The following is an 8,969-nucleotide window of genomic DNA, read 5'->3' as shown; positions in this document are numbered from 1 at the left end:
CACCTTTTCTCATATTCCAAAGAAAATAATAATAATAAAAAAACATCTTGAAACAGCCTGGCATAAGTATCTTATTTTCTCAGGAAGAATCCATATTATTTCAATCTGTTTTTACTCAAGTCTGATTGCAGAGTTCTTATGTTGAGGAAATACTTTTCCTGTTTTGAGGGTTGAAAAAAGTGTTTTTAAAGTGAAAAGTTAAAATATGCATTTTTTTTGTCTGTGCTATTTTAAGTCAACAAAGAAATGACCGTGACAAATATACAGAAAGAATCAAAGATTTAATTATCTCAATTTTGCTTCAAACCATCTCTTAAGGAAGAAAAGCTGCTTTTAAATTTGCATATAAAACCCCAATGATCAAATAACTACAGGCTACTTCTCACTTGTGAGCTATGAAAAAGAAAAGAGGGAAAAAAAGATAAATATGCTAAAAAAATAAATCCTGGCCTGACTATATATAACCAGTGGAACAACCTCCTTTAACCAGTGGAACAACCTGCTTCCAGAAGTGGTGAATGCTTCAACACTGGAAGTTTTTAAGAAGAGATTGGACAGCCATTTCTCCGAAATGGTATAGGGCAGGGGTAGACAACCTCAGCTCTTTTATGACTCATGGACTTCAACTCCCAGAATTCCTGAGTCAGCATAGCATAGCTTAGCTGACTCAGGAATTCTGGGAGTTGAAGTCCATGAGTCATAAAAGAGCTGAGGTTGCCTACCCCTGGTATAGGGTTTCCTGCCTGAGCAGGGGGGTTGGGCTAGATGACCTCCAAGGTCCCTTCCAACTTTATCTTTATCTTTATCATCATCATCATTATTATTGTTATTGTTGTTGTTGTTGTTGTTGTTGTTTTGTTGTTGTTATATATTTCAACTTCTATGGTATCATTCCAATACTTGCTTGTTAAATTAAATCCTTTTTACCTTGATAAGATTTGCTTTTAAACAAAAATGCTTAGAAAACAGGCATTGGATCTAATCGTACAATTAACTCCTAGGGATGTATTACTATAGTACCAAGGAATCAGTTCTTCCATCTGAATAGCCAGTTTCCAATCAACTTGCATTAGGTAATTTTATTTTCTTATGTATCATAATGTAAGGATAGCTCTCAATATAAAATGACAAATAAATGAATAAGTCCTCCAAAAATCTGGTCAGATGTGTTGACTTGTATATAGTAATTAAGTAACTATTTGTTGAAAAGAAACCTAACCAATGTTTCCTCATCAAAAGTGATGTCAAATGGAGTGCCACAAAGATTAGTCCAGGGGTTTGTATATCTTTTTTTTTTTACTCATTAGTATAGTTTTTCGTGATTTGGCTAAAGCAGCGCACATTAAATTTGCACATGATACAAAACTGGATAGGTTACCTGTATTTTGCAGAATGAAATAACTACATAAATACAGTTTCAAAGCAATCTTGATCAACTGTAGAAAGGGTCTGTAAATAATAGAATTGTAGACTTCATCAATAGGATGTAGGAATGCCATTCTACAATTCTTTTTTGAAAGACCCCTCTCGTTTTGAAAAATCCCTCCCCAAGTATTGTATCTAGGTTTGGATACTATGGTTTAAGACAATTTCAGAGAAATTAGAACAGATCCCGAAAAATCATGAGCACAGGATTAGAACTTGAGCACAGGATTAGAAACTAAGTTGTATGAATAAAGACTAAAGGAACTTGGTATATATAGCATTGTGAAAATATTTTTCAAGTATTTGAAAAGATATCACATAGATGAAGGTCAAAGCTCTTTCTTTCTTATTTTAGAATGTGGGACATGGAATAATCTATTTAAGAAAAGCAGATTTCGACTGAATGTTACAAAGAATATCTTCACAATAACAGTCCTTCGACAGTGGAATTAACTGAGAAAGGTGTTGTTGTTGTTGTTAGCTGCTAAGTCGTGTCCGACCCATCGCGACCCTATGGACAACATTCCTCCAGGCCTTCCTGTCCTCTACCATCTTCTGGAGTCCATTTAAGCTCACGCCTACTGCTTCAGTGACTCCATCCAGCCACCTCATTCTCTGTCGTCCCCTTCTTCTCTTGCCCTCGATCTTTCCCAGCATTAGGCTCTTCTCCAGTGAGTCCTTCCTTCTCATTAGGTGGCCAAAGAAAGGTGGTAGGTTCCTCTTATTGTATGTATTCAAGAGAGTTTGTAAAACTGACAATTTAGATTTCTAAATCAAGCTGGGCACTGGATTTGATATCGAAAATGCGTATTTCCATCTATCTGATTCTATGATTCTAAAGGAACCAAATATTCTGATGTATTCTGTACGTTCTCTGGGTTCTGCCAAAGACCATAGAGTAGTAATGTGGAGGGACAAAAAAAAAGAGGCATGTTTTCCTTTGATTGTCAGAACAATTGCAAAATTTACTATATCCATTGCTATGGCTGGTTCATTAAACCATTATGCCATTTATAAAAGCTGATGTTTGGCAATTTTTTTGCAATAGTCATCTGTGGAACATTATACTGGCTTGCTTTTTCTCAGTCATCAGCTGTTGGCTCAGCTGAAAAAAAAAGCAGGCAGGCTAAGGAAAGCTTTGCAGTTGTTTTCCTACATGTACATTTGATCTCTCCAGCATTATCCTGGATATGTGTACAAAAATTTTTTGGATAGCAATATACCTTCCCATTGCACATTCACAGATGGGATTTACAGAAATAAATCTCAAAATTCTCCTTGGGAGGGGAACATTTTTTTCCTCCTAAAATCAGCTTTCCCTTGAGCAAAATAATATTTATTGTAACTTCAAAACTCAACACAAACTGATACCCTTGCAGTAAGGTCATTTGTATATTGTGCAATTAGTTTCATAAGGATTTTATAAATGTGGGCTTACTCTGAAATAATTCAAAGCAACAATGGTAGCTAATGTGCTAAAAGGGAGGGCTAGAAGAAAAGAGTTTGTAATGCTTACACTGAAATAAAGCTGAAGTTAGTTAAATGTGTATTTCTCCTTTATTGAAATGGCTCCAGCTGCAATGCAATAACCAAGTAACATCAGCTTCATCCAAATGACATTTGACAGTCTGACACTTTGGGTCCATGCAACTTTCCCAATTATGCAGGATTAACAATTGTTTTTGGTATTTTCTCATTACCTTACCTTACTGCACATGTGAAAAAAGCTAATTAACAGAGTAACAGAGTTGGAAGGAGCTTTGAAGGTCTTCTAGTCCAACCCCCTACTCAGGCAGGAAACCCTATCCCATTTCAAACAAATGGTTGTCCGATCTCATCTTTAAAAGTTCCAGTGTTGGAGCATCCACAACTTCTGGAGGCAAATCATTCCATTGATTAATTGTTCTAATTGTCAGGAAATTTCTCCTTAGTTCTAGGTTGCTTCTCTCCTTGATTCCATCCATTGCTTCTTGTCCTACTTTCAGATGCTTTGGAGAATAGGTTGACTCCCTCTTCTTTATGGCAACCCCTTAGATATTGGAACACTGCTATCATATCACCTCTAGTCCTTCTTTTCATTAAACTAAACATACCCTATTCCAGCAACCATTCTTTATATGTTTTAACCTCCAATCTCCTAATTGTCTTTGTTGCTTTTTTCTGTACACTTCATAGACTCCTAAGCATATTTTTTACATTGTGGTGACCAAAACTGGATGTAGCATTCCAAATGTTGTCTTACCAAAGAATTATAGAGTAGCATTAATACTTCATGCAATCTTGATTCTATCCCTCTGTTAATGCAGCCTAGCACTGTGTTGGCTTTTTTGGCAGCTGCAGCACACTGCTAGCTCATATTTAAGTGATTGTCCACTAGGACTACAAGATCCCTCTCACAATTACTATTATTGAGCCAGGTACCACCTATACTATACCTGTGCATTTAGCTTTTCTTACCTAAATGTAGAACCTTACTTTTTTCACCGTTCAAATTCATTTTGTTAAATAGGACCTAATGTTCAGGTCTGTTAAGATCATTCTATATCTTAAGCCTATCTTCATTTGGATGAAGCTGATGTTACTTGGTTATTGCATGGCAGCTGGAGCCTTTTCAATAAAGAAGAAATACATATTTAACTAGGTACAACTACCACTGAATTCCCTGACTATATGAACATACAAATTTATATCATTTAAGAAAGGATCCCATCTCAAATCTCTTTAAGCTGATTATTAAAAAAAAGTCTCCTTCAACTTGAGCTTGATTCACTATGACAGGGGTGTCAAACTGCCGGCCCTTGGGCCAGACGTGTCATCAGGAAACTGTGCCCACCACATTGCTGGCAATGGAGAAAAAGCTCCAATACGTCGTGTGACGCCACATGACGTCATGAGTTTGACATGTCTGCACTATGACTTCAGGCTATAGCCAATATTTTTTTTCTTTTCTTGGCAATAATATAGAAGATGCTATTCACCTCTTTTTTAAAAAATAAATAAATAAATTTCAATGCACAGTTGTAAGATGATCAGTGGATAGAAACTAATAAAGGAAAGAAGCAACCTAGAACTAAGGAGAAATTTCCTGACAGAGTAATTAATCAGTGAAATGATTGTTCGGTGCTCCAACAATGGAAGCTTTTAAGAAGAGATTAGAAAACTATTTGTCTGAAATGGTATAAGGCAGGCATGTCAAACTGCTGGCCCATGGGGCAGATGCATCATGCCAAAACCATGTCCACCCCATTGCCGGCAATCGGGAAAAAGTCCTGATACACTGTGTGACATCATGTGACGTCATGAGTTTGACATGCCTGGTATATGGTTTCCTGCCTGAGCTGAGGGTTGGGATAGAACAAGGGTGTCAAACTGCTGGCCTGCGGGCCAGATGCATCATGCCAAACCACACCCACCCCAGCTCTGGCAATGGAGAAAAAGCCACGATACATCGTGACACGCCACATGACGTGGCAAATTTGACACCCCTGGTCTAGAAGATCTCCAAGGTCCCTTCCAACTCTGTTATTGTGTTATTCTGATCTCCTACACAAGTACTAAATAGGAGACTAACCTTATTTAGCTTTTAGAAATCAGCTAAATTTGACGAGATACTGATTAGGTGGCATGGATTTAGTGTTGACTTTCAGCAAACATAGATTTTCTCCTGGATAATCCATCCCCATGCTAGACCTTCAGATCTCCCAATAAGCAACCCATTACCCCTGTCAGCCATCTTACTGCTGATCATTCTCTTCTCTTTCCTTCCTTTCCTTTCTCAGGGCTATGAACTTCTCAGGTTGTGTAGATATTTGCATAATGTGTCCAAATATGGTAACGTGAGCCTGGTTATGGGAACCTCAAGGAGACTTTTGAATTCTGAATATATTTCTGCTGACACCTAGGGCTTCAGAAACAGTCTTATCCCTATAAATCAAGAAAGACATTTCAGAGGTTTTGGATCATAATATATCTGGTCTATTAAGCAAAGTTATTAACAACCCATTCTCATTTCCAGAAGTAATTCAGGTACCCTTCAAGTAGCCCTGCCAGCCATGGATTTTTAGTTTTTAAGGTGCCAACTGCCCAAGGTTTTACCTTCCCCATGTTGTACAAGATGCTTGCCTTGCATTCAGCAGATTCAGTACAATAAAGGGTTGAATTTTTTTCCCATTAGTATGAAAACAGGTAAGGCAGGAAAGCTAAGGAAAACACATGTGGAGTAACTTAAACAATGTATCATTTAGATTTCAGTCTTTAAAACAAATAATGAAAGAGCAGGGCATAATTATCAAAACTTGAGAAGTTCACTAACCGTTAACTGCATTTGGGATTTGCCAGTCTAAATACCTGTAAGTTACTTGCAAACAGGGTTGGACACACCCACAGACATACATTTCAGAACAGTTCCCAACATTTTTGCTGATACATACTCTGAGCTGACACAGTCAATAATAAGTGAAAAGTACTTCAGTACATTTCATCTGAAACAATATACCCCAACTAGTTGTGCTTAATTTGTGACCTATAAAATTAAGAGAATTGCTCTGCAAACCCACCATCCTGGAATGGTAACAGAAAATTCAGTATGGCCTAATTTTAAAATGTGATTTTGCAGTGTAAATCACAATTAAGATTGATGGGTAGATGTCTGTGTTCTTTTTGCAATTAGTTAATTGAACTGATTCTATGAGTGTTAGAACAACAAATTACAGATTAGCTTGATTCACACAACAATCTTGCCCATCACAGTTTTTAGGATTATATAATTTTTATTTTTTTAAATTTAGCTACCAAATTTTAAAACCACATCTCCCTCACAGAGGGCTGAGTAATGTACAAATAAAAAATTTAAAACATACAAAACAGTGTATAAAATTTAGAAGAGGCAAGTCAAAAGTTAATTAAAAGGGGGAGGGTCTTTCAGGGTGCTAACTAGCCCCTCCATTGTGTGTTCTTCAACTAGGCCACAGAACCATGTTTTCATGCCTTTCTTGAAGACCAGGAGAGTGGGGGCCTGGCATTTCTCACATTACAGTCTAGATTATTACTGTATGATACTAAGTTCATATACTGCTTTTTTGGGGAATAGTTTAAGGTACTGTACATAATGCTCCCAGCTCCTATTTTCCCCACAACAATAACCCTGGGCTGTGGGAGAGTGATTGCTCCAAAGTCACCAAACCAGCCTCCATACCTAAGGGAAGATTAGGATCGCAATCTCCCATTTTTCAGTCCCATATCCATTATACCTACCTGACTCTTACATTTTTGCTGTGAGATAGCTTGTTATTTTACCATCAACAACTAATCCATCACAGTGAAAATGAAAATTTCAGCACCGATCTGAAGGATATATTTTTTGTTGGAAAGAAAAATATATTGTTCTATCTTGTTCTTCATATAGAAATAAATTTAGCTCCAGGGAGCAACAAAGGGGGAATTGTATATACCTGAGAAGTAATCAGTTTGGAATAGCAAACAATTTGCTTGCCCAAGGAAGAGATATTTAGAAAGTATCCACATAAGATTTTAGAGACAAACACAAAAATATGTTCACTAAAGGGTGAAAAGATGGAAATAACACAGGTGCTTTTAATTTTTTTTGCAAGAATTTAGCCTGTTACTAATTCACATTAAGATCTGTTCAAGATTTTTATAGACAGACATCAAAATATCTATGTAAGAAGAGGTTATAATTTTATAGGGCAGGCTGCCTCAATAAGTGCTCCTCAGATATATCGTGTTCAAACTTCCTCATTCCCCAAAGAACACGGCACTTTAAATTCAATACAACTTTGTAGAGTACAAAACTGGGGAAGGCTATCACAGGATTTTGCTTCTTCTTCTTTAAAAGAGTTAGTCAAAATTCAGCCTGAACAACTGGCTTTCAGCTTAAAAGAAACACTGGGTGGAGTTGTGTTTCCAGGAAATGGGGATAAAAGCTACAGTAGATGGCAAACGCTTGCTCCATCTGGAGGGGATAATCTTAATTCAAAATCTATTCATTATGGCTCATAGAGGAAGAATCAATGCTGAGCTTTTGCTACTGGCAAGAAGAAGTCAAAGAAGAAAATGATAATTGTAAACATACTTATGAACTGTAAGCAGGGCTTTTTTTCTCATAGAATGCTCAGAATGGAGTTCCGGTACCATTTTTTGGATGGAACCTTGTAGGGTAGGCAAGGCGGGTTGTATGACATGTGTGTTCTGTACCAGCCTGCTACCGGCCCTGCAGATAAGGCAGGGACAACCCCTTTTACAAGAAGGCAAGAGGCTGGAACTAAGCCTGCCAAATTTATTAACATAAAAACATAAACAGAGCAAAGAGAGCAAACACGAACCATGAAACAGGAACTATTCAAATGGTTGCCTTCAGCAAACCAGCCCTCCCACGCATTCCCCTTTTATACAGTTCAGGGCGTGGCTTCTCTCTGCCTCCTTCCGAGGTGCCCCATTGCCTTCCTCTGTTTACTCCTGATTGACTGCCTCCTGCGTCGGGTGTCCTTGAACAGGGCCAGCTGTGGGTCATCTTCATCCACGCTGTCAGGCTCACACAGCTGGGTCTGCGTCGTGACCAGGTGGGAGGGGCCTGGCTGAGGGCTCTCATCAGCAAGCTCTCATTTGTCCAATGTGGTGGGCATTCATTTTTAACACATGTATAGCCTTCACCCATGTGACCCTAAATAAAATGAGGATCTGTTGAAGAAGCTGGGTACAGATGATTGTTAAGCAACATACAGAATACAAAATATAAGTCCCAGATGATCCACACTGTTGCCACTGAAATCATTGAAGTCATCTCATATATGACATAGATCCCATTAGTCTCAATAAATATTGTTTGTGGTAATTGCCATTTTAAGTAAGGAAGAAGGGAAACTATCTGAGGCAGTTTTTCTCTGCAAGATACCTTTTTAGATGGGTTGGTTTCAGCCCCAAACAATTCATGTGGCAGGCAGAGTATCATTCTATGGGATAAATGCTACTTTAAAAACAGGTTTGCAACAGATTTTTGGGATGGAAACATAAAACAGTATTTTTTTCTGAATTGGAAATGCTGTATTTAAATGCTACACAAATAGTTACCAGCAAATGGTAACTATTAATCTCAGGTAAAAAACTATAGAGTTTAGGGCTTGGTTAATAGGAAACCTCCAGGCAAAGACAGGATAGATTAGAAATTCATCCGGAGCAGGGTAGAAAGGGTGATGAGACATGATCCTCTCCACAGGCCGTGGGATAACATTGCAAGCTCTAGTTCAATCTTGTAAAAACAATCTGTTAAATTATTCTTATACTAAAATTATGTTTGCCAGAAGACATAAGACTATTTCTAGTTACTTCAGTAAGGTTCATGTTATGCAAATGTCACACTTTAAATATCTGCGATGTGTGCGTGTAGAGAGTTCACATAGACAAACACTCATGGTTGCCTTGGCTACATAAAAATGGTCAGTGGTTATCTTTGTAATTCTGCTGGATGAGGAGGGGGAAGGGCACTGTCTTCCAGTAATTAATAAACTAGTCAAGCTAATATTTGACTG

This window comes from Vipera ursinii (genome assembly GCF_947247035.1).
Source record: "Vipera ursinii genome assembly, chromosome: 4".
In the NCBI taxonomy this organism is placed as follows: Eukaryota; Metazoa; Chordata; class Lepidosauria; order Squamata; family Viperidae; genus Vipera; species Vipera ursinii.
This window is presented reverse-complemented; position numbering follows the sequence as displayed.